Source organism: Pimephales promelas, chromosome 1 (genome assembly GCF_988280905.1).
Source record: "Pimephales promelas chromosome 1, fPimPro1.hap1.1, whole genome shotgun sequence".
NCBI lineage: Eukaryota > Metazoa > Chordata > Actinopteri > Cypriniformes > Leuciscidae > Pimephales > Pimephales promelas.
Genome location: NC_142769.1, coordinates 17,770,012 through 17,796,141, shown reverse-complemented (window position 1 = coordinate 17,796,141; position 26,130 = coordinate 17,770,012). Strand labels below are relative to the sequence as shown.

Here is a 26,130-nt window from a genome sequence, read left to right as displayed (position 1 = left end):
CTTGGAGGAAAAGCAAAAAGAGATTATATGTTGCACTGAGAGGCGTGTGGCTCACTCTCCACTCATCTTTTTCATTACTTTCCCAATCATGGCTGCCCTCTGTGATCCTTTCTACCACTCTTATTTATCCACCACCTGCATTCATTTTCCTTTATTTCCCTCTTTAAAAACCACAGTCAAAAGCTGCAGAGGTCACTCCTGTCCTACATCAGCACAGTCTGGTCTGACCCAAGATCAGCCTTTGACTGAACCTGCCTCTCTCCAGCTGGCTCATGTTAAGTTCCAGGAACTACTGGATAGCCACAACACCTGTTCTTTTTTATACAGGATGTCAGAACTTAGAAATATTTTTAAGAGATTCATCCAAAAATTCTGCCATCATTTACTCAAATTCATGTGACTTTCTTTCTTCTGTGAAACATAAAAAGATATTTTAAGGAATGTCTATAGTGCATCTGAAATCTCAGTCTGAGTTGGCACTATATTTAAATTTGAATTACTTTGTGACCACTGAAAAAGTATGCATTTAACATGAATGAAAATGAATGAAAATCCACTATGTTGTTAACTGTCACGTAAATACCAGCATCAGTTGCATCGCTTCATTGCCATTCATAAATTCTCTCCCGTGGCCATGGGTTAGTAAAGTGTCCACCAAATGCACACTTCAGAATCTTGGCTAAAGTAGTAGGTCATCCGGTTACTTTTTGCCTACTGTTTTCCAAATACTATATGTATTTGGCTCGGTTGGAGTACTGTTATTCACATACTATAGGGAAGTATTCAATTTCGGAAGCAGTGTCAGTGTTTCTTTTGTCATTCCAATGGAATTCAATGGTAAACAAAACTTTTTGGTCGCCAAAATTCTTCAAAACAACTTGTTTTATGTTCCACAAAATCAAGGAAGCCATACAAGTTTAGAATGATAAGGTGAAAATGATGACAGAATTTTAGATTTAGTAAAATATCTCTTAAAGATCAAGTCCTATGTCTATAAAAGGCAACTTTTTGAACTTAGTGGGTTTTTAATACAACAAAAAGTTAATTATCATTCAAAAATTATATAATTTTTTAAAGAGATCTGAAATTCAGCAAGAATGCATTACATTGGTCAAATAAATGTAGCCTTGGTGAGGGTTTTTTTTTTCAGAATCTGAACCTAAAAATTGAACAGCATTGTATCTTTGAAAATGAATCTGCATGATTATTTTAGGAAAAAAACACATGCTTGCTTAAAGCTAGGATTGTATTCCTAGCCCTCTTTTATTTTAAAGTTTACCACAATCCCCATCAAACACACATTTTCCTTGTGGTAGAGAGTTTGAGTACAACAGCTGTTTGGAAATCTAAGCAATTCTTGCTGCTCGCCATTTTCAAGTAAAGGACTTTGCTGTTGATTGGTGCTCTTTTATATGTTAAAATGACATTATTTAGAAAGCGTTTATAAGACATAGATTTGAAACCAGTCAGCTGTGTACAACTTCAAGATCATTTGTGATTTATAGATTTCACATCTGGAAGAGAAATTTTTTTGTTCTCTGAATCACATCGATGCACATTTGAGAAATGATTGTACATTTTCCACACAACATTTTCGAGTTCAACACCGGATTTAAAAAGAAAAACGTGAAGCAGTTTCAACTTTAAAACAAGAGGCAGCAGTTGTTGGGCCACAACCTGTAAGTAGGCTGAGACTTAATCATTTTAAATGTATTTTCATGAATATTTCCAGATGTAGCCTTGTGTTTTATTTTTTTCAAATGCCAGCGCTGGCTTTATAGCCACTATAGGCTACTAGTAATGGTATTGTGTCTACGACAAACGCGTACAAACATTATGGACCTGAATTTTGTATAAGTACTAATGTTGTAAATGTATTTTTCATGTATATATGCTTTATGACGTTATTTTCGATTTGATCAAGAACGTAAACATGCCAACGCTGTTTGAGTATAACATTAATAGCCAGTCAGTTGGTATTGTTGCCAGTCAGATGTGTAAAACAAACGTGCATAACGTTAGAAAATGTAGCAAATTATCTTTCAGAAATGTCTAGTAAGAGCCGTGTGTGGTGAGGTTCTGTGTACTCTCTTCATCGCGGCTTTCTCTGTCTGATTCTGCCTCAAACTGATACTGCAGTTCGACACATATTTACATCTGGACCGGAGCTCACATTTCGCCCGTAAAGGTAATGGGCGTTAACCTTCAGGACAACATGAGTGACAGTTTAGCCAATCACAACACACCAGCCCAAACTAACCAATCTGAGCCCACTACGTGTTTCTGAGGGAGCGGTTTCATAGAATCAGGAAGTCAACCGTTTGTTCGAGGACAGAGGAGAGCACGGCTGACAATAAAGGTAAAGTTTATGAAAAATAAGACTTTTAAAAAAAGAAAAACCATGAATACATGTTATATTGCACCCCATAAACACAATCATGCAAAGAAAAAAAAGCAGTCAACCCCCCCTTTGAAATGTTTCACAGAGGCTCATTGTTACTAACTATGATCCCCGCTGACTTCTTAAGGCAAAACCAATGGGGCGGAGAGAAGAACATCCATTATAGGGATTTATAGGCAATGGAGATCAAATGTAACCACTGTGTAGCTCATAATATCCCTCTAAAACAGAAAATTAAGGACTCAGCCCATCATCCTCACAGTCAGATGTGCTGAAAGAAGCAGGCTATTATATTTCATAATTAGCTAATTGCATGCTTGGCAGCTAATGATGATGGCCAGTGGTTGTCTTGCGTGGCGGGTGCCATGGCCATGCATGTTAAATAGATGTAAATGCTTGCGGGTAATTGTTGTGGGAACTGCTGTAATATAAGATTGGACAGGAGATAAATGTCTTCATGGTCATTCTCACAATAAATGGGTGCTTAAAATAGAAGTCTAAACTGTTTTGCATGTAGTCATGTGTGTGTGTGTGTGTGTGTGTGTGTGGATGCACCTGTGTGTGCTACGCTGACGAGGCCTTCTTAGAACATGTCCACTCATGGATGAAAGCACCACAGTCCATTCTACACACAAATACACAGAGGGAGAGATTGAGATGAAGTGTGAAAAGGGCAAGAAGAAAGGTTGCTGTAGGACATAAAGCTTTGTAGAAAAGTGAATTGACAGACAGAGAACAAGATAGAACGGACAAAGAATAAAATAAATTAACTGTGATAAAAAAAGTGCTGGTTTGGAGCTCAGTTAGCTAGTCCACTGTCATGGGGATCTATGAACACTGTAAGAAAATCTTTTTTGATTTTAGTAAATTAAGCATATACTGTCTGTGCAATTTATCCCTTTTTTGTTGTTGTACTTGTTGGGAAAACTCAAAAAGGCCATGCAAAAAAGAAACAAAATTACAGGTGTAATTTAAGCGTACGTTTACACGACAACGATATGCTTGAAACAAAGAAGTTTTTCCTTTGAGTTTTCCGCGTACAGACGACACCATTGTCAAAACAATCCCCATTCACACTGATTCTTGTAAACGACTAAAGGCCATTGGATGGCGAAGAAACACCATAGACTGAACACGTAGTACATATGTGCATGACGTAATCGTCTTCAGAGATTAGCGTTTTTGTTGTTTACACAGACACCATTTAAAAAAACTTGTACTTTGAAACCTGTTTTCTAAAGTTTTCATCTTCAGGCACCCAAAACACCGTAGCGGTGTAAATGAGCGGCCACAGCGCATAAAAACTGTTAAGCTGAAAATAGTGTCGGGTAAACAGCCCCTAAATAGGAAAATCAAACAAGATAATTAATCAAACAGCTGAAACAAACAAAGTAATAATGATGGTAACCAGAACAAGGAAGACATGGGACAAATGAAAAGTATGGAAGCTTGTTTCCGCCACAGAATGAAAAATAAAAAAGGTAATTGGGACTTTTTATCTCACAATTCTGACTTTATTTCTCAGAATCGTGAGTTGTTAAAGTCAGAATTGTGTGATATAAAGTCGCAATTGTGAGATATAAAGTCAGAATTGCGAGACACAAAGTAAGAATTGCTAGATATAAAGTCGCAATTTTGTTATAAAGTCAGAAATGCATGATATAAAGACAGAATTGTGAGATTTAAATCTGTGATTTTGACTTTATATCTCGCAATTCTGACTTTATATCTCGAAATTCTGACTTAATATCTCGCAATTCAGACTTTATATCACACAATTCTGACTTTATACCACGCAATTCTGACTTTATATCTCGCAATTCTGACTTTATATCTCACAATTCTGACTATATATCGCACAATTCTGACTATATATCTCACAATTCTGACTTCATATCTCGCAAATGCGAGATATGAAGTCAGAATTGCGAGATATAAAGTTTATATCATGCAATTGACCTTTCGCCGGCCCCTCCCACAAAATGGCCATTGTCCAATCACACATCATAGCAACCGTTACTGTGTGAGCTGTTCCGTCAAACAGTAAGCGGTGCGCCCACGGCGTTTGTAAATCGGACACATGATACCCCGAGAGATTGTCTGGAGAAGTTGTGTTTTTTCCCTTTCCAAAGCCCAAAACACAACGCGAGCGGTGCCTAAGATGTATTAAACAGTGTGGACGCCCCAATTCCAGTTAAATGTGTCGAACATGGTTAACTCGTCTCGCGTGCAGTGTGCGTGCGACTGAGATTAGTCAAAGAAGCACGGAGAAAGCAGATCAAGAGGATCCACAAAGGACTTACTGTACATTTTCTAAAGGGTTGTTGTTAACATACCATGATATTCTCTGGGAAAATGAGCAGCAGTCAGCTAAGTTAGCAGTGCAGCACCGTAGACTACAGTTTAGAGGACGTTCGCAACAGGGAAAGCATGAAGCTTACATGACAACATCAGTTCATATATCAATATCGTAACGAATAGAAATAACCTTAAACAACGTATGGTTCTCTGCCTCTTTCCGTCTCTTATGCATAACGTTAGTTACTTTTTAAACACGAAAATCGCATTCAGCATGAGCATGACACGCAATCGGTTGCTGTGGTAATGAACAACCTGCTTGTTAAAGCGAACGTGTACTCCTGTATCGGAGGCAAAATGAATAAATATGCAGCGCAAGTTATATATTTCGAACTCCAAACAATTAGCCACTGAACCAGTTTATAAAATCTTCAAGGCTGTGCTGGTTGCATTTGAGGTAACTTAGCATGATCATGGGTTTTTCTGATTTTTCTTGAGACTGGTAAGCATTAGCATCAATAGTAGTCGTGTCTCATTCATTTCTTAATTTTATATTTGGAATAAATCCCTCCACCGCATACCGTAACCCCTTTTGCTTCGATCTTGCTTGATATCGCGGAGGTATTGCTCCAAAAAAGGTCACTGACACGCACGGGAATACCCTTTGCCGTCATGGCAATCTGTCGCGCTGCCCGTGTTTGACCATTTGTTTGACGGAGGTAGCAACAGTAACTAAGGGGGGCGGGGCTCGGCGAATCTCGCAATTCTGACTTTATATCTTGCAATTCTGACTTTATATCTCGCAGTTCTGACTATATCTCTCAATTCTGACTTTATATCTCGCAATTCTGACTTTATATCTTGCAATTCTGACTTTATATCTCGCAGTTCTGACTTTATATCTCTCAATTCTGACTTTATATCTCGCAATTCTGACTTTACATCTCGCAATTCTGACTTTATATCTCGCAATTCTGACTTTATATCTCGCAATTCTGACTTTATATCTCAGAATTGCGAGATGTAAATCAGAATTGCGAGATGTAAAGTCAGAATTGCGTGATATAAAGTCAGAATTGCGTGATATAAAGTCGCAATTGTGAGATATAAAGTCAGAATTGCAAGATATAAAGTCAGAATTGCAAGATACATATCTCGCTATTCTGACTTTATATTTCGCAATTCTGACTTTATATCTCGCAATTGTGAGATAAAAATCGCAATTATTTTTTTCTTTTTTTATTCAGTGGTGGAAACCAGCTTCCATAGAAAACAGACTGAAAGTCCATGAAAACAATACCAAACTGAGCTGAATGGTGACAGTAATATGAGCTAATGAGTTGCTTGTGTAAAAGTAACACCATGCCATGCTTCACTCTGAAATACATAGTGACCAGTTGTTGGCCAGCTTAAGTCGCAAAATATAAAAATCCAAATAAATACCTAATAAATAATGTCTACCTGAAATCAGAAATATTCGTTAAAGTGTCAGACGGTGTAATTGTGGCATCTACCATCGACCATTTTTAATCCCTTATATAAAACTGGCAGAGTTACAGTTGTTGAGTTTTTCCTTTTAATGGCTAACTGTAAACCCCATGTTTTTGAAATCTTGTTATTTCTACGAGGGATTTTTCCAAAAACTGTCCAAGAATTTGTGGTTCTGTATAATTAGTTTCACATATTACATAACTTCTCATTTGCTACAGCAGTCTCAGAATAACACAGCAGTGGATCACTAGTAAGTCTGCAGAAAGGAAATGATGTTGAGAGTCATTCATATCCCAGCAGGGAACATATCAGCAGTCAGAGCAGCTCAAGTTCTCTGACCTCTACACGGACTGATCTTAGTAGATACAGTTTACAGTAAATTTATGCATGGTGACCTTCAGCAGCAGCTGAATTATGGAGCCTGTTGGACAGGAACAGCAAGCTCAGAACCAGACAGCCCACCACTAACAAAACAAGCAGCTGGCTGCTCAGCAGGAGAGTGTACCGCAAGTGTCTGTGTGTGTGTGAAAAAGAGAGCGTGTGTGCCCTTGAAATTGAAAACCAATAGTTATCAAAAGCCTCAGTTTAAACAGCGAAGTCCATTCTAAGTTCCCATTGGCTATGCATAACAGAAAAGTGTCATTTGGATTTATAACCCTTCAGACACTTTTTATCTTCAACACAATACTTTCCAGAATACTTTTATTTCTGAATGGACTGAATAAATGTTTTTGTGGGGGCTAATAACAAAATATTCCATTACAAGATAAAACATTGAGTAAATGTGATAAATATACAGTATACCGGGCTGAGCTTTTAAATAATTTTTGGGGGGTCTATAGCATGTCTATATGACAGGGGTTCTCAACTCTTGCCCTCAATATCCAATTAGCTGCAACCTTGATCAAAATCACTTGTCAATAACTTTCTAGGGCTGCGTCAAAAAGCTTAGAAAGCTGACTTGTTGCCTCGAAAACACAAAGGCAGCATTTGAGGTAAGGTGTCCTGGGGCTGTAATCACAAATAATTTTATCTTACCACTAGGAGTACCCCTAATTTGCACTAAAATATTTTAGCTAAGAGTTTACTCTTGAAAGTTATTCATAACGCCTTTCAGACCTACTCTTAGTAAGGAAAAATGACAACTAAACTAAGAGTGAGTCTTCGTTGCTATGGATGACGTCAATTCTCATGCACGAGCTTCCTCGCAATGATTGCAGTGATTGGTTGTTAGATGACAGGGCCATCATGCGAAATACAACACAGACACAACAAATCACGGAATTACAACATCTAAATAAGTCTGTGTGCTACACAAAATAATAATAGTAACGTCATCGAAATGCATATATAATGACATGTTTGTGCAGGCCCCAGTGAAGTGTAATTCTAAAAAGGCAGAGAGAGAGAAAAGTCGTGAATTAAATTAAATTAAAATCAAGGTAGCCTAATACCCCAATGAAAACCGTCACTTGCCTAATAATGAAAAACGACACTTGCATTAACACTTGCTTGGTTAATTGACATCCTATTAGCCTAAATAGTCTACTTAAAGCAAGGAAATGTTGCTCCTATTGAAGTAATGTAGTTGAATGACGGTGGATTATGAATTCGCCAAAATGGAAAAGAAAGCCCACCTGGAAGCAGGATCAGTTACTGCTGCTGGCCCAGTTGGTGCTAGAAAATTAAAAAAAAAAAAAAAAAAGATTATAAAAGTGAAATTCGGCACTGGGATATCAAGCTAAACTAAGCGTGAGACATGGGAGAGGATTTGTTTGCAGATCAAAGCTGCATTCCCGCGTTTGTTGCGGACCCCAGACGACTGCGAGATAGGGCTGCAACAAACGATTATTTTGATAATCGATTAAGCTACCGATTACTCGAACTATTAATCGACTAATCGTAGATTATTTTGCCGGCTAATCGGTAAGTTTAATGTTGAAACAATTATTCAGCTTTTTTCAGTTAGTTAAAACATTGAGTTATACATATTCTTACTATAATATAAAAAAGAAAATCAGTTCAGCTTTTGAAATAGTTGTTTTAATTAACTTTTAGCCAACTAAACAGGTCATTCTCTTTAAAGGGTTAGTTCACCCAAAAATGAAAATTCTGTCAGCATTTACTCACCCTCATGTTGTTCCAACCCCGTAAGACCTTCGTTCATCTTCGGAACACAAATTAAGATATTTAAGATATTAAGATCGCTCCTGCATACTAGTCCATAGGCTTCTTGAGGGACTGGCTCTTGCTGTCCCCGAAAAGTCATTAAAGACATCGTTAAAATAGTCCAAGTGACTACAGGGGCTCAATCTTAAGTTTATCAAATGACGAGAACACTTTTGTGCGCAAAAAAAACAACAAAAATAACGACTTTATTTCAACTATTCGTTTATTTCTCCCTCTGCGCGAGTCAGGTTACTAGTTTAATAGCGTAAGCTTCTGTTATTGTAAGTCACACGCATCAGACACACATTACCAGCGTCGGCCAATAGTGAGCCTACGTGTGACGTAGCTCTACGCAATCACACTACGTTAACTTACTACAGGCCCATGGAGAAGGAAGTGAATAGTTGAAATAAAGTCTTTATTTTTGTTGTTTTTTTGCGCACAAAGGTGTTCTCGTCATTTGATAAACTTAAGATTGAGCCCCTGTAGTCACTTGGACTATTTTAACGATGTCTTTAATGACTTTTCGGGGACAGCAAGAGCCAGTCCCTCAAGAAGCCTATGGACTAGTATGCAGGAGCGATCTTAATATCTTAAATATCTTAATTTGTGTTCCGAAGATGAACGAAGGTCTTACGGAGTTGGAACAACATGAGGGTGAGTAAATACTGACAGAATTTTCATTTTTGGGTGAACTAACCCTTTAAGTTTTCAGATTTCAGTCCAACTCAAATCACATACAAATGCTCTCTAAGCATTGTTTAACAGGACCACTGCTTTTCTTAGAACTGAAACGGAAAAAGGGTCATTTACTTCATTTACACAAAGAATGGTAAAATATTAATCTGCAAACCATTATAAATATAAAATTACAATCTTTTTTTACATGATAATTGAGCTGACAGAGACATTATCATTCACCTTTTAATTTTCAGTATGAAAAAAAAAGTAACTGCCATGATATTCTTCCTAACATTCATTCATGATTATGGAACAAAATACAAGACTATAATACCTAATAGTGTTACAATAATAAAAACAGCCCTGACTCCAAAGCTCGATCAAGCATTATTCTATGCAAAACAAATCATCACATTACTGTAATTATATTATTATTGATAATATTATTACTATTATTAGTAGTATTGCATTCTCGAAGAGATACCACTAGTTTGCTCCAGCTGGAGAACACTCAATTCTCACCGGCTCCTATTTTGCCGGGATGTTTCCTCTTTAAGTGCTCCAACATGCATGTTGTGCTCCCATGAAAAACAGCACCATAGCGGTCAAATATGGCTCCACAGCGCCATAGCGGTCAAATCGTGATATTGCACGCCCTTACATTAGGTGAAGTGAGATCAAACGTCTACTCGACAACAAAGATATTTGTTGACAATTTTTTATTGTCGACAACGTCGACAATGTTGACTAGTCGTTTCAGCCCTACTGATTTATATAAAATATATCAATATTTTGGCATTTATATCAAAACTGCCAAATGTTACTGAATTAAAGGGCACCTATTATGTATCAAAATGTATCAAATAACCATACTGAGACGTACTGGTCCATTCTCATTTGTGTTTATTCGGAGTCTCTTCGTCATCTGGGTCTGATCAGAGACTATTTATATATTGCGATTCAAACACGTACGGCTGAATGAAAACAGCGGGTCTCTCACTCTCTCAGTCCTTCAGCTTACCGACTGCAAATGCATATGCAAATGACGCCCTCATCCAAAGGCAGGGCGGGGATATGCAGCTCATTTGCATTTAAGGTCGTATAGACCAAAACAGCTCATTTTTAAACAGGCCCCAAAAATGACATTTTCAAATGGTTATAATAAATTAACTGTGTGGTATTTTGAGCTGAAACTTCACAAATACATTCTGGGACACCCGAGACCAATATTACATCTTGTAAAAAGGGGCATAATAGGTCTCAGGCAGAGGTAATAATTGTTGAGAGTGTTGATGGATCTACTACATCTGTGTTTTTGTCATTGTTCTGAATCTGATTCGGTGTAGTCTTTGATCAAAATGCAATTTTCTCAGGTGCTTTTTTATGAAACTTAACATTCAAGTGTTGATAAAAAGGATGCATGTTTTTAAAATGGAAAGAGTTGATGTACAGTTAGAGGTATTTCAAGTATAAAAAAATAATACCTAAATAGGAACAAAGTAGTATACTTAAAATACAAAAAAAGTATAAAAACAACCTTTATACTTACTTAACTGTAACATTTATTCAATGAAAAGTGGGCCAATTTAGTCCCTAGCAGTATTGAAAGAGTACACTTACAAGTTAGTATGCTGATATTAGTATATTTACTACATAAAATATACTTAAAATACTTGAATGTTAATTAAGTATACTTCATAGAATGTACTTAAAGTATACTTCTTTCGAAAGGAAAGTCAGAAGCTGACGTTGGTGAGATGACATCAATAGTTTAAAAAGAAAGAATTGTGAGAGAGTGCTAAAAAGACATTCTTTAAAAAGACATGGGGTGTAAAACTGAAAGTAACATAGAATGAGAGTGAGAAAGAAGGTGCCAAGTTTTGAGGAGATTAAGCAGCCTCATTCCATTTTAATTTAGTCTAACTCAAAAAGCTCCAAGCCTGATTTCTCATCAGATCCTCAGCCATCATTCCAGCATCTAGATATTTTTTTTTCTTGAAGCTTGGAAAGCCACATATTACATGGCAACTTACCATAGAAATAAATAAATGGACATTAAATATTAATTCGAATTTAGACAATTTTATTATTTAAGAAGAAAAAGACTTCAGAGTGACACGAGAGAGATACAACTAACGCAACTAAGTAGGAGAATCAGTTGCCTGGGACAATTAGTTAATTAATTAGAGATGCACTGATATAAAAATTCTGGCTGGTGCCTATAAATCAATAATTATGTTCATGTTGGCCGATTACCACTAAATGGCCTATATTGAAATTCTATTCTAAAAAAAGATATATATTTAGGAATTAAAGATTCCATACAACGATTTTATTAAAGGACAAACTTTAAGTGAGCATTGACTGCAAATGTGATTTAAATGTAAAAATAGGGGAAATGATCATGCACCATTTTACATAACACCAGAATGGATGTTAAATTAAAACTCTCTGCTAATGGCTGATAATGACATGCTACCAAATAACATGCATCCATTAATTGGACAGTTAAGTGTTTATTACACAAAAAATACTTGACCACAAAATGTCACGATTAACCAATCCGAATCAAGTGTCCCAGAGGCCCGTGTGGTAATATCCAGGAAGTCTGGACTGTATTCACAGCATCTCACCCTGAACAGCAGTAACTCAGCAGTCCTCTGACTGATGAAGTGTACGGGCCACATTCCCTTGTCTTGGCTCGCAGGAGATCACTGATGGCCAAACTTCTACACGGATACGAGCTCATCAATTAGCAACTGGAGGGGAACTGACAGCTTCGAGACGCCAGAAGTTTACAGCCTTTGCCTTTTTCCTTGATTAATATGCTATGGAAAGGTAAAGGTTATGGCTTCACAGTGCCCTTCAAATAAGCTTGCACACTATTACTCTCTCTCTCTCTCTCTCTCTCTCTCTCTCTCTTTCTCTCTCTCTGTCTCTCTCTCTCTCTCAGTCTGTCCCCAAGCACTGCTACCCCATTCGCATCTCAATTTTTCTGCACTTGAACAGAAAGGGCAGGGTATTGAAAATGAAATGACTGGCTGCATTGACCTAACTCTGTAGATCAATCCCACGACAGCAATCACAATACAAGGTTTAACGTCATCCTCTCATTTAATCATTATTTTAATACTAATCCCACTGACATTTTGAACAGCTCCAGGGAGAGCTAAAGGAGACAAGCTGTTAGGTAGTCTGAGTGTTTCTGCCTTCGATTCAGTGATCATGTCAGCTCTTCAATGTTTGATTACCTTAAGCTTCATTTGACAGGATTCATCTTCAATTCACAAACAGACCAGAATATGCTCTTCAACCGGATGTCATTATTATCAGCCCAGAGGCAAAGAAACTGAAACCCAATATTTGATCAATGCCAGTCACATTATATTATTAGATCTTTTGGTGTTTGGATGTCTGGCAATGCATTTACATTTAAAAAGTAAGCTGGAGAATTTATTTAAGCTGCAGTATAATTTTTCTGGACCAATGCTGACCTTCTTAAGTCCCATCCTTCTAAAGAAACTGTCTGTTCGGACAGACTGCGTACAGTACATGCCAGGAACCTTCTGAGAAGGGCTGAGAAAATGAGGTCGATGGGAACCTCCTGAGAAAAACCCTTCAAATGGGTTAGATGAATATCTCCCGTCTTTACAAATGGATTACAGTTACAGTGTTAAATGAATCTGACTAGAGGGAAACTATTTTTTCAATAACTGCTAAAATGTTTTAGACTGTTCAATATTATCCTTGGCAGTTATCACCTACACTTTGCTGGCATCTTGACTTTTGTATAACTCTGCTGTCTCTTTCTTCTCACATTATAAAGTAATTCAGACTCAAATCAATATGTCATGTCCATGTACGTTACCGTTCAAAAGTTTGGGGTTTATCATTTTTTTAAATGCATTTTAAAGGGTTAGTTCACCCAAAAATGAAAATTAAGTCATTAATTAGTTTACTCACCCCCATGCTGTACCAACCCCGTAAGACCTTAGCTCGTCTTCGGGACACAAATGAAGATATTTTTGATTAAATTTGAGAGGTGGATCACAACCACATAGGCTCCTAAGGGATTGAAACTTGACGGCCCAGAAAGTCATTGAAGAAAATGTTTAAATATTCCATGTGACTACAGTGGCTCAATTATAAGTTTATCAAGCGACGCAAATACTTTTTGTGCGAAGAAACAAACAAAAATAACGACTTTATTCGACTGTTCCTTTTCTCCCTTGTAGGTCTGAGACGAGAGTTCAAGAGATTTCCACGATGCATGCGCGAGAACTGAACTGAAGTAGTTGAAGGAGATCGCAATTCTCGCGCATGCGTCGTGGAAATCTCTTGAAGTCTCGTCTCAGGCCTCTCTCGTCGTTGGTACAGCATGGGGTGAGTAATTAATGACTTAATTTTCATCTTTGGGTGAAGTATCCCTTTAAAGAAGCCTATACTCACCAAGGCTGCATTTATTTAGTCATAAATGCAGTAAAACAATAATATTGACAAATATTACGATAAAAATGAATGATTTTATATTTTAATATATTAAAATATATTACTGTGATGACAAAGCTGAACGTTCAGCAGTCATTATTCCATTATGCCAGTCTTCAGTGTCACATAATCCTTCAGAAATCATTCTAATAGTCCGATTTGGTGCTCAAGAAACATTTCTTATTATTATCAATGCAATGCAAAACAGTTCCTGCTTCATTTTTTTGTGGGGGGGGGGGGGGGGGTGATTCTTTTTTTTTTTTTTACAAGATACTTTGATGAATAGAAAGTTCAAAAGAACAGTATTTACTATAAAATATTTTGTTGTAACAAAGTAAAAAACTTTACTGAAGCTTTTGATCAATTAATAATTTGAAATTAAAAGAAAAAAATATTCTTAAAATGGTGTGTAGCTTCATGTCATGATCACACTGATGTTTATTTTATGATAATGCCCGGATGACTGTATATCACCATTTAGTAATATTCTTTCCACCATGTACAATGAATCTCTCAGCAGACCAAATGAGACTATACAGGACTGCAGTGCTTCTTGTCCCTCAATAAATGAATCATGCACTGTTCCATTTCAACACATACACACATGCGCACACACACATATATCTGAACAAACTTAGACATGTATATAAACTCACACTCTGCCAGCTAACAAGAAAGCAATACAACACTCTGCCAGATGTAAACACACACAGGGCACATCCAGCAAGCTGCATATGTTCAGAAAGTTAACAGATGACACTGTAACACCCAAGACTGGCACTGTACAAGTCCTCAAAAGTCCAAGCATGCTGATATACAGAGAAGGGATATAATTACTGAGCCTAAATAATCAAACCTCGCCGCTTCCAATTAACAACTGTATCAACACAATCACGGAACGGATTGGAAAAAAACAACATACAAATGAGGGGAAAGTGAAATAGAGAAGTAGAAACCAAGGAAAGACAGAAAAAGACAAAAATAAATGTTCTGATATTGCTGATAAAAGAAATGAGCCCTGCATGCTCTAATAAAAACAATGAATCTCTCAAGAGATTTTCTGGTCAATGTTACACACAGTATATAAAAAAGATAAAACCCAGTGTTGAATGTTGCCTACTTGCAGTGGTGACATTCTGTGTAAAAATATCAAGCTCGCTTGAAAAACAGGATTAGTGCATTAGTGCACTTACCATTCATCTGACTCTCATTTAAATAAGACTATCATAATGTGTGAAATGATGGACAGAAAATTCGAGAGGAATAGAAAATGAAGAGAGAGAGGGACTGAGGGCAGAATACACATGGCTTTCTCACTGAAAAGAATAATAATCGCAAATGCTGATTGTGCTGCTGGTGGTGATGTAAAAGCAACATGCAACGATAACGGCCACTTTTTATAATGCTAATTCTTGCATTTGAGGCTGAGAATCTCTCATCTGTCAGACACACATGGACATGACTAGTATAGTTAACTAACCCTGAAAGCACACATATGGTCTATGTCATATTTGCTATGAAATCCTCCATTTCATCTCTGAACTTAGTGGGCTATTGAAATTATGTGTCTCTAATGTTTTTAATGTACCTTCTTTAGTTAACTCCTTAACTAGTGACGATGATTCATCCAGAAATGTAAACATTCAGAAGACTCGAAAAAATTTGAAGACCTCAGCAACATTGACAAATAGCCTGAGTTTGGTGGTGGACTTTCAGAATGAGAATGACAATGAAATTTATTGAAAATTATGCTTACAAAAGGAACCCTCAAGCAATTTTGTGTTTAAAATATGTCTAATAGCCGTCCAAACACAGCCCAGACGTCTAGGCTGAACAAGAAATGTAATCGACGTCTAAACCTGATAGCCCGAAAATAGACTAGTCATCACTTAGACAACAAAAAAATTAAATGAGAAGAAATGAAACCAAACACCTTGTAATCAGCATTTACTTTGCTTAAATAATAGAATATCATACATCTCACAAGTTATTTTGGCAAAAACATTATTTAACCAAATTCAAGGTTATTTTGGCATTTCATCAAGGTTATTTTGGTTATTCTAGAAGTGGGCTACTCATAGCCGGACTATATTGGCTATGTAGTTAACCTAGACAGTGAAATGCTGGGAATTGTCATGTTGACGCAGCTTCTAGCAACAGAGCTGTTTGTTTATTCAACCAATATAATTTAAGATATGTGTGCTTTCAAATATTTAGCACAGCAATAAAAGTTTGAGTAAAAGTTGGCTGTTTATTAATAATAAGTACTTGAATAGCTATCCAGCACCACCTAATTAATATTCATGAGTTAAGGAATCATCGTGCAATGATGTCACAAAAAAGTCAAACATGGCCCCCACTCCACTTAGACTTACGGGAGAACATTTGTGATTTATAATGTGCATGAATAAGCACTTTTAAATATGTTTATCAGATGTTTATCAAAAGTATCAGATGTTTGACAAAGTATGTGTGCTTACAGTGTACCATTATAAATGGGCCATAATTCCATTCTCTAATTGACCCTTCGCTAAGCCACACCCGAAAACCGCCACTGGCCAATCATGTCTTAGCAACCGTAACTATGCGCGGGAGGTCCGTCAAGCTTTCGAACGAGGGAACATGCTGAAGCATTGTGCGTATGGATTGTGCAAATCTGATACCGGTATACTAAAAGTTTGGATGGGGGAGAGGAATAGTTTTCCTTCCAGAAAATCTAAAAGCCAAGGGGAGAAATGATTGGCGTGATCTAGCATATGTGCGAGACCCATTCTGGTAAATGTCGACATGCTTAACAAAAACACCTATTCTATTGCTTGGAAATATTGACTGTTCTTTGGTCATAATGATTCAACGTAAAATAAGACGATTAAAGAGAAAAGACAAAGGCTCACTGACATACTTTAAAATATAATTCAGTATTTTGTTAATCGACGTCCTACTAACGTTACCCCTTAACTTAACCCAATCCGATCGCGGCTCTCCCGGTATTAGTGTTATTCCACAAGATTTATTGATAAGCTGTTTGATTTATAATTATTAAGATTATTTTCACATACCCTGCTGTGTATGAACATAGCTGTTCCTCAATTTGTGTTTTCCATTTGAACGGTCAGCGTATGAGGCGCTGCTGCTCGCCCTGCACTAACGTTGGGGTTTAACTTCAATTTTAAGAAATTATTCTCTAATAATCGGTTGCATATAATGTCGTGAATATATCCCTCACATGCATACTGTAGTCCCTTTTGTCTTGCTCTCTCAGATATTTCACTTGTTCGCCAAAAATTACTAATTATCTCATTGGGAATGTCTGACACCGGGTGCATCCACACTATAATAGATGGGCCAGCCGCGAATGCTTGACAGGCGTAGCAACAGTAACTAGGGAGGGCGGGGCTTAGCGAAGGGTCAATTAAATATGCTAATATATGCAGAAACATATTGTTTAGAAACTGTAAACCAGAAATCTACAATCGAAATCTAAAAATCCTCACAAGCTCATTCAGAATCCAGCAGAGAAAGAGAGGTCAGCCTCAGCTTCAAAACTCTCACTTTAGATCAACTTTCAAAACTTCTCCACAGAAGCGAGTTCGTCTCTGCTCCTTAAAACCCCTCAGAGCTCTCAGAGGCTTTCACATTCTGTGAGTAAGAGCTCTGAAAACTGCCGTCACTGTTGGACTGAGGCAGAGGAGTAGAACTGTGCCATGCTGAGCGTCGTCAGCCAAACAGACAGCATGATATTAGCAGACAGTAGGAGGGTATACTTCACTCACACACATACACACACACGGTTTTCAAAGTGGCATTTTATCCATGAGCAATTTACATTCTTGTAGCCTCAAATGGATGCTCCCATGCCGAGTTCCATGCTCAGAGTCACAGCTTGCTAGTGTCAAACAAAAATGTCCTCAAGTGGACAGTGGCTAAGTGCTAAACAACATCGCCTGAATTCACATTGTCGTCTCCTCCATGCCTCCCTTTGATAAACATATCTCTGCTTCCTCTTGTTTAGATATTTACAACACTTAATCTCTGAATCAACATGCACCAATGCGACATTTGTCTAAATGTCATAATCATTTATTGACAAACAAGTATTCATACTTCAATGAGCTCATTGTTTTTTAATTAAATTATTAAAAAATGTTTAAATTAATACTATTTTCGCTAACTGTGATTTTGTATATGTACATTTCTGAAATACAAATACAGTTACATTAGACAGTTACCTCTGATAACAGATCACTCTAAATTAGTGGATTCATGCATTTTCTGTAAAGCTGCTTTGAAATGATGTGTATTGTGAAAAGTGCTATGCGGGTAAATGTGAATTGAATTGAGAATCTCCCTCAGAGTTTTATAATCTCGTATTTTTTCTGTCTTTTAACATCTGGGCTCACAGTGGCAAAGGTCTGTGAACATCATATTTCATTAAGATAAGTAAAAGGATGCAAGAAAACATCTGGAGGTGTGGAAGACAGCATCTGGCAGAGTATAAATTCTGTAAGATGAGTAAATGAACAACATGGAAAAAGAAACCAAAAAGATTATCTGAAATGTTCATTGAAAGGACCATATTAAGTAGCATCACAAACACATATACAGATATATTGTAGGACAAAACAAAATTAGCAGATTGTCTAATATTAGTGAATCACGTTCATAGAAAATTTGAGGACTCATTCACAGGGAATGTGATGACTTGTTCACCAAAACTCACCTTTACACTAGTTGGTTAAAAGTCATTGCAAAGATGGCTAAAAGAAAGTTCTAAGAATAACTCTAGCACCATTTGTTTGCAGTCACTTGGCTTGATATGTTGTATGTAATGTAATCAAGGTTTGAAATGAACTATGTATGTGAAAGTCAACTGTGGTAAAGTGATGAATACACTAGCCAGTTTGGTGGGATATGATTATGTTGAATCACTTGATGCCATCGCTAGAACCTCCAACATTAGCTAAACACAGCATAGCACTTTCCGGTACTCTGGAAAAGAGAAGAAACCACTTTTTCGACCCGTTCACACTCCCTAAGCATCTGATAAGTACCACATATCCAAGAATTTTGCAAGTTATACAGCCACCAAAAGTGCCCTTTAGCATCTTTATTCTGACGCTGCCAGTTAAAGTCCTGTAAAGGCATTTTCTAAAAAAAAAAAACATTCTAAACACATTATAAATGTTACAAGTGTAATGCTAAAACATATTACAAAGACTGTGAACTGTAAAGTACTGAATTGTAGAGTTAGACCGTTATTTTCTGGATTTTTCCCTATTTTCCGGATTTTTTTGGGGGGCTAAAACAGGGCTCGATGATGCGCTGGAGCCCCTGAGCTTGTGGACACGCCCCTACTTGATGACGCACTGAAGCCACTGAGGGGCTGGGTCCTCCCCTAACAATAGAGCACATTCGCATCAGTTCGCCGCTCAATCGCGAGGTCAGTACTATTAGTTACTACAGCCTACAGTTTTCTAGATAGCTATGCCTTCGACATGGTTTGCGTAGGGTACTACCTGGATGCGATCATGTACAAAACAGATCGGCGTCTTTATTTAAATTTCCTAAAAACGATCAAGAAGAGGTGGATTAATTTTGTGAAGAGCCACCTTGATGGAGAGCTGAGGATCACCGCCAACACCGGCCTCTGTAGTGATCATTTTACACGGGATAGTTTTTTAAACTTTCGTCAGAGGCAACTATGATTCACTGATAATCCGCTGTTACTGGTGAATGGAGCCGAACCAAATATCGAGCCGAACCGAACGCCTCGGCCTTCCTATCGTCCCGAAAGCAGTATCAGCTAATATCACAGTCGGCAGCTCTTTCCCACTAGTGGGCGTGGTTTCAGCGCAGCCAGCGGACACGCCCCCAGGGTTTGAGAACAGAGATAACTGCTCATTTTTTCTAGATTTTGCTAGCTTATTTTATGTACTTGCCTGCTTTTTTTAATCATTCAAATTTGGCTGGGTGGCTAATAACATATTTTTCTGTGGTGTGACAAACTCATGAGAACACATACATAATTTTGACTTTACAGGGACTTTAAAGGTGCAATGTGTAACAAAGTTGAGTATCTATTAACAGAAATGCAATATGACATCCATAACTATGTTTTCAGTGGTGTATAAAGAACTTACTTAATTAACCGTAATGTTTTTATTACCTTAGAATGAGAAATTAATAGCTCCATAACCGAGGGAATCCCCTTCTATGAAGGTCGCCATGTTGTGACGTCATATTCCTACCGTAGCCGAACGCGAACACACAGTGCTACAGAACGCATTTCATCACTACCTTGAAAGAGAAGTAGCGGAAAGCTGGAAGCTAGCCTTACACTCCGTGAGTAGTGACTTTTCCCTTGTGAGTGGTGTAAAATATGTAGTTGGGATTGTTTCATGTAACTTAGTTCTCCCTCGCTGTGTTATGGGTTTGTTATGTTGGGGATATATGTGCTGTTACGTTCGTGAGACAGCTGATGATTAGTATTCATGTCATTGACCGTAAAACAGTACGTTACAGGAATCACTAACCCGTCGATAGAGACTTTTACTAAAGTCTTTTATCACTAAAGTCGATCGCGAAGATTTTTCAAAATCAGAGAAAAAAAGCCTATTGTGTGTAGTAAATAGTATCTATGGGATGCGGAGATGACATGATTGTAACAGCGCACGCAGTTCCGACCTTTGGACTCATGCGGACGAGTCCCAGCTCAGCCACAGTAACAGCTCATATTAGCCAGCTAAACTATTACTACCCTGTTAGAAAAAATATATAGCTGCTCCCTCGCTGTATTATGGGTTTGCTACAGTATGTGGGGATAAATGTGCTGCTGGTTACGTTTGTGAGACAATCAGCTGATTAATATTATTTTATTAAATTATATATTAAAACCCTTGATCCTCACCTGACTATGGCTTTGTAAACAGTATTCATGATGTGGTTTATAATGGACTGTGGTACAGAAACAGTGACAATGTTACACACTCTTGGCTTACTCTGGCTATTCTCTGCTGTCTCAGCCGACGAGATGTTTGTCCCGTTTTAGCAACCGTAGCTTCTTCGAAAGGGAGGGGTGAGCAGTGGGCTGAGCCCTTAGTGCAAACCTGGTGCAAACTCGCAACCGAACCACTAGATGTCGCTAAAAATCACACATTGCTCCTTTAACCAAAGCCCCTTTCACACAGAGCATTGATACCAGAAAACTGCCTTCTGTGTGAACCTGTGGGACCTAGTAACTTTGCTGGGATCAGTCCCTGTGTGAACAAAAGGCAGGACCAAGACACTGTGAGGAGGACTATAGGATTCAGTTAGTTGTATATTTTCATGTTATCCACAAAGATTGACCGTCATAAAATGGAAAGCTATTCAATAATTCATAATAAATATATTTAATCTAGTAAATTCTGTTTAATAATCTAGATTATTTCTGATATTTTTATTTTGGATTAAAAAAGTTCTGAATGACTCTTAAACTTTTGTAATTTTGTACAAAATTGAGTAGCCAAATTGGCCAGTGAGTGAAAAGGTTCATTTCAAACCCTAAATGTAAAGACATTCATACATTATTAAGTGTCCAAATTCTCTTTTGGGGCCACTGCATGCTCCTCCACAGTCTCAGTGGTCTGTGTTGCTGTTTAAGGGTTGTCAGAAAGATGTAGGTCCCTAATTCAAAAGATTTCCCCCTCCAGGATGTCTGAGAGTGGTATCTAACATCAAGAGCCTCTGGGAGATATCTGACCTAAAAAAAAAAAAAAAGCCTGCCTTTCGTATCTTTCTCTTTCACGTTCTCATACATAGATTTCTTCTTCACACCTCTCATCCTCACTCTTCCATGCTTCTCTCATGTTCTCTCCATCTTCAGGTAGATGTTGCTCATCACTTTTTTTATCAGCTGACATGTGAGAGACTGTCTCCCCTTATCAGATAAGAGATCATCTCTCACTTTTGCATTCACCCCTCCTTCATCCATCACCTCTGTCCTACCTTTCCATCAATGATTTTGACACAACCATCAATAATCTATTTTATTATCGTACATAAAAACTATTTAGTTATGGATAAAAAAATAAAATAAATAACTGACATAGCACAAATAAAACGAAAGCCTAAAGTGAAAAACAACTTAAATAACTTAAATAATAATAATAATTATTAATAAAAAAAAAATTATAGGTTTAATCAAGCACGCATTACAATAGTCTGACCTGTGCCAGTCTATGTGGAATGTGCATCTAACTGTTGTGCAATTAATCAATACTTCTTATGGTTTACATTACAAACCATTTCAGATGTCCCTATGAGTGGAAAGGCAATACATTTTATTATTATTATTATTATTATTATTAAATGATTAAATGATTATTATCATTGAGATTAAAAATCTCTTTTTCAAGAGTGTCCTGTCCACTAACTTTGACTGTATTTTTCAAATAATGTTAATCTTCTTTTGTGTTCAACAGAAGAAAGAAAATAACTAGAGAATCAGTTTGTTTTGTGGTTGAACACCATGCCAGGGTGGCATCAAAATTAAAATATATTAAAATGTACTAATAAAAACCTAGGTATGGTTTTCAAGATATATTGCTAAAACTGAATTGTGTCTGACATTGTTAAATATATCTTTAAAGCTACACTGTGTGATTTTTACCCCCATCTAGTGGTGAAAAGGAATATACCCATCCAGTGAATATTAGTTTCTGTTCCTCTCAATTCCGATTTCGTTTTACCTCCTATGGTGGCCAATGTAGTCCAAGATTAACATGGCTTCCAGTTCGACCTCGTCCATGAGTGTTAACTCAAATGTAAACGCGAAAGGTGAAGCTTGAATTAACGGGTATGTCCTTCTTTGGCTAATGTACATTCAAGATGGAGGGGCAACATGGCGACCGACATTAGAACCCCTTACCCGTAGGTATTTTCAATGGCATATTATACAATCACGAGAATACTTTATTACTTGAACGAAGTAAATATACATTAATGAGCACATATATTTTTGTGTTTTAGATAAGAATAAACTAAACGAGTTACATAGTGTAGCTTTAAAAAACTAACTGAACAGGATTCAATCTTTTGCTCAGGAAGTTGCAATCACCACCATGAGGGCAAGTAATTTTTAATTTTTGAGTGAACTATCCCTTTAAGTAGGATTACTGTAAATAATATATAAAATGCAAACTAAACTGTAACAATCAAAAACTTAGTTGAAATGATTCAGCTACTGATTCTGCATGTTTGACACCAGTCAGTACATTCCAGAATGTGACAATTTTCCTGTTTGAGGAGTCAGGTGATGTCTCTCCTCATTTGATCAAATAATAAATCCACTGAGGGAGTAAAGATGTTTGCCCTGCGGATTCTGCACGAGGTATTAATGATCTTACCACTCTTTTGTAAGTATATACTGTGATATTTAGAAAAGGTTTTTGAGGTAATAAACAAACATTTTCAAGCAGAAACATTGGCTTTTAGCTAAACCAACTAATTCCATTCATAAAACTGACACATCTTCAGCAAATGCTCATTTAACCTTTGGATTTCAGGGCTTGAATAGAAACAGCAATTAAACTGTCACTAGTAATTAAATAAGGGATTTGGCACAGAATTAGGTTTAATCTACACCACAAAGAAGCAAATACCTCTGTAAGGGTCTGTGTCATAAAACCAGTTTAAATGCCATCAGATATGGATTATACAGCTCTGTTTTCCACTTTGCCTCATTAGATTGATTTGTGATTTTAAGATTTTATCACAACCATAAGTAAACCTTCCTGTTTCTATTACAAACACAAAACATTCAACAACACCATGGTTGTCACCACACATAACCTGGTGCCTCGCTTATCACACGAATAGGTATGAGTAATGACAGTGCTGGTTTTGACAAGTGATTCCATAACGTTAGGCTCTCTTAGCCAATCTCAATTTCCTCAACCCATCTATTTTAATTACCTCTTCCCCTCGCTCACACCAACCACCAATCCCGCAGGTCAAATAAGACATATTTCCTGGCACACTTACGATCCATATAAATAAAAAATGTGACCTGGACCAGAAAAAGCTTGCAGTCTCAAATAAATAGCAGAGTAGCTTAAGAAACTTTTAGCCTTCGTTCATTTTGGAAAACATATGTCAACCCACTACAAACAACCCAAGCTAACTGGGAAGATGTCGATGACATTGCTTTTTACTCATGAATGATGTTAGCTAACAACAATCTTCCCCTGTAATCAAAATTTGTGTGAACAAGAATAAAAGTTGTTCGTCATTTAAGCCCAGAACACACCAAGCCGACGCCAACGAACTAGCGCTGATGACTAGCGCCGACTGTGTTGTTGCCTCTCGTCCGCTCTCGTCGAGGTAAAAAGCTGCACATGAACACACCGAGAGAACTGCAGCCGACTGTCAGCTAGAATGTGCGTTGCCTGCATGTAAATGAGTCAACTGTCTATTTCTGCAGATATATTAGTCTATATTCATCATTCAGAAAGGAAAACCGACGCTACCGGCTGCAGATACACATAACGTAAACAAAGCAGCGCGTGCTTACCGTTTTGAACATCAATCCTCCGCTCATGTTAATATTGAAATATTCGCCAAGGAACACTCAGGTAAGAAGACGTAGCATAAGAACAGCCTTCTATCTTTACCATTTTGACGTATTTGCTTGCTGTTTGGCTTTTATTCTCGTGCTGACTCTTTAAGCTGAACAGCCAATCAGAGTTCTCTCTTTCCCCAACGGCCCGACGCCGATTCAACATGTCGAATCGGGCGAAACAAAGCCGACGATGACTATTTTCAGCCGACGGCACAGAACTGTCCGTATCACACTGAGGAAACTTAGTTGGCCGACACACAAAATCTGCCAGACCGTCGGCTTGGTGTGTTCCGGGCTTTACTGTCACTGGTAGTCATTTCAGATGGAAACTGCTGCAAATTGTAGGAGTTTTGCCAAAATTTAGGTAGAGGCACATTTTTCCAATGAGCAGGTTGACTACAAGTATCATAATAAGCAACGCATTCTCATCCCAAAGCGCCATATACAACGCTTTTGCAGAAGCGTAAATATCCAACGCACATGGCACCCTTTAAAGTCTAATGAGACGCTTCGGTTATGGTTAAGTTAAGGTATGGTGTAGGGTAAGGGTTAGACCACTAGGGGGCGCCTTCTGCCCAAATATATCTGCGTCTCATTTGACGTTAAAGGGTGCCATGTGCGTTGGATATTTACGCTTTTGCAAAAGCGTCCTATATGGCGCTTTGGGATGAGAACGGGCTCTAATAAGATACATTTAAATAGTTTAGTATACTAAACCCTTAATGTGGAGACAAGCCCAGTTTTCATTCTTGTATTTAATTAATTTCCTTCTGAAACATCTATGGTTCCTCAACATAAAATCGGTTCCCAGGGATGAGGTTATGAAACATTGTCTCAGTGGCTGACGCTATGGGGAAACTCCATTCTCGCCAAATACTGAAGCCTTGAATCACGGCAGTTGAAGTACCCTGGCCAATGGCGTTCAACTGTGTAAAACCAGCAGCTAAGACACTGAATGCCATTGACTCAGAATCTGTCGACTGAAGAGTGGAGCTCATGAGATACTCTGAGCAATGTGACACCAGTTTCAGAGATGTTTAAAAATGTTTTCCCTCATCTTAGAGAACCGAGGTTACATTGAGTAACCAGAGACATTCTCTTTCGAGTTCGATTCACTTGACTTTGCATCAGTAGAGTTGTCTGAGCAAGTGTCTGAAGGAGAAAGATTCAAAGGCATTGGTGTTCAATACAGCCAGCCAGCTGCCGTGTCAGGCGCCATTTTCGCTCACTTAAATGTGATTTTTGTACTTACACTTGCATGTACATTTACATTTATTCATTTAGCTGACGCTTTTATCCAAAGCGACTTACAATTGCTATATATGACAGAGGTTGCACGCCTCTGGAGAAACTAGGGGTTAAGTGTCTTGCTCAGGGACACATTAGTGTTTCACAGTGGATTCGAACCCAAAGGCACCAAAGGCATGCGTCTTATCCACTGCGCCATCACCACCCCATGTTTCAACAAGACTTCAGTATTGATCAGAGCTCGAAAGGCGACAGGAAGTTATCTCCTTTCTTAAAGAGATACTCAACAGAAAAATTTAAATTCTCTCATTCACGCACCCAGGCGTCATGCCTGAGATTTTTAGAAAAATAATTAATCTCCGTGATTCTACAGTATATAATAGGCAAATGGATAGGCCCCTCCATGCAAGCCGACACTTCAAAAACCATGCAAAACATGCAAAACACAACTGTAATCTGACCCCATATGACCCCAGTTGATGAATCAATTCTGAAGTTTTTAAACTATAAACCACTGCTTCCAGCCAACTGTCAAACATGTGTTCGCTTGACATTACTGTGAACACATTGCAAAGCGTGTTATCAGCAATTTCAGAAACTTGTGAGGAAGTGATTTGGAAGCAGAGAGGACTGTCACTTCCCATGCAAGTTTCACAAGTGAAGTCACCTTTATTTTTAGATATAATAATACAGATTGTTTCAAAACAGCTTTACAGTGACAGGAAAATGATTCATTTTGGCAGCACAGCAGTTG

General features: G+C 37.7%; 1 protein-coding gene across 2 annotated transcripts in view; it reads right to left on the bottom strand.

Annotated features, from left to right (window-relative positions):
- slc8a4b (solute carrier family 8 member 4b) overlaps window positions 1-26,130 on the bottom strand; it is a 95,221-nt gene that overhangs the window by 62,528 nt on the left and 6,563 nt on the right. The window contains exon 3 of one of the 2 annotated variants that reach the window (XM_039669551.2): window positions 7,828-7,867. The exons of the other annotated variant lie outside the window; for it this stretch is intronic. The gene's annotated coding sequence lies outside the window, so the exon portion shown is untranslated. The remainder of the gene's footprint in view (window positions 1-7,827; window positions 7,868-26,130) is intronic. 2 annotated transcript variants of the gene reach the window in all.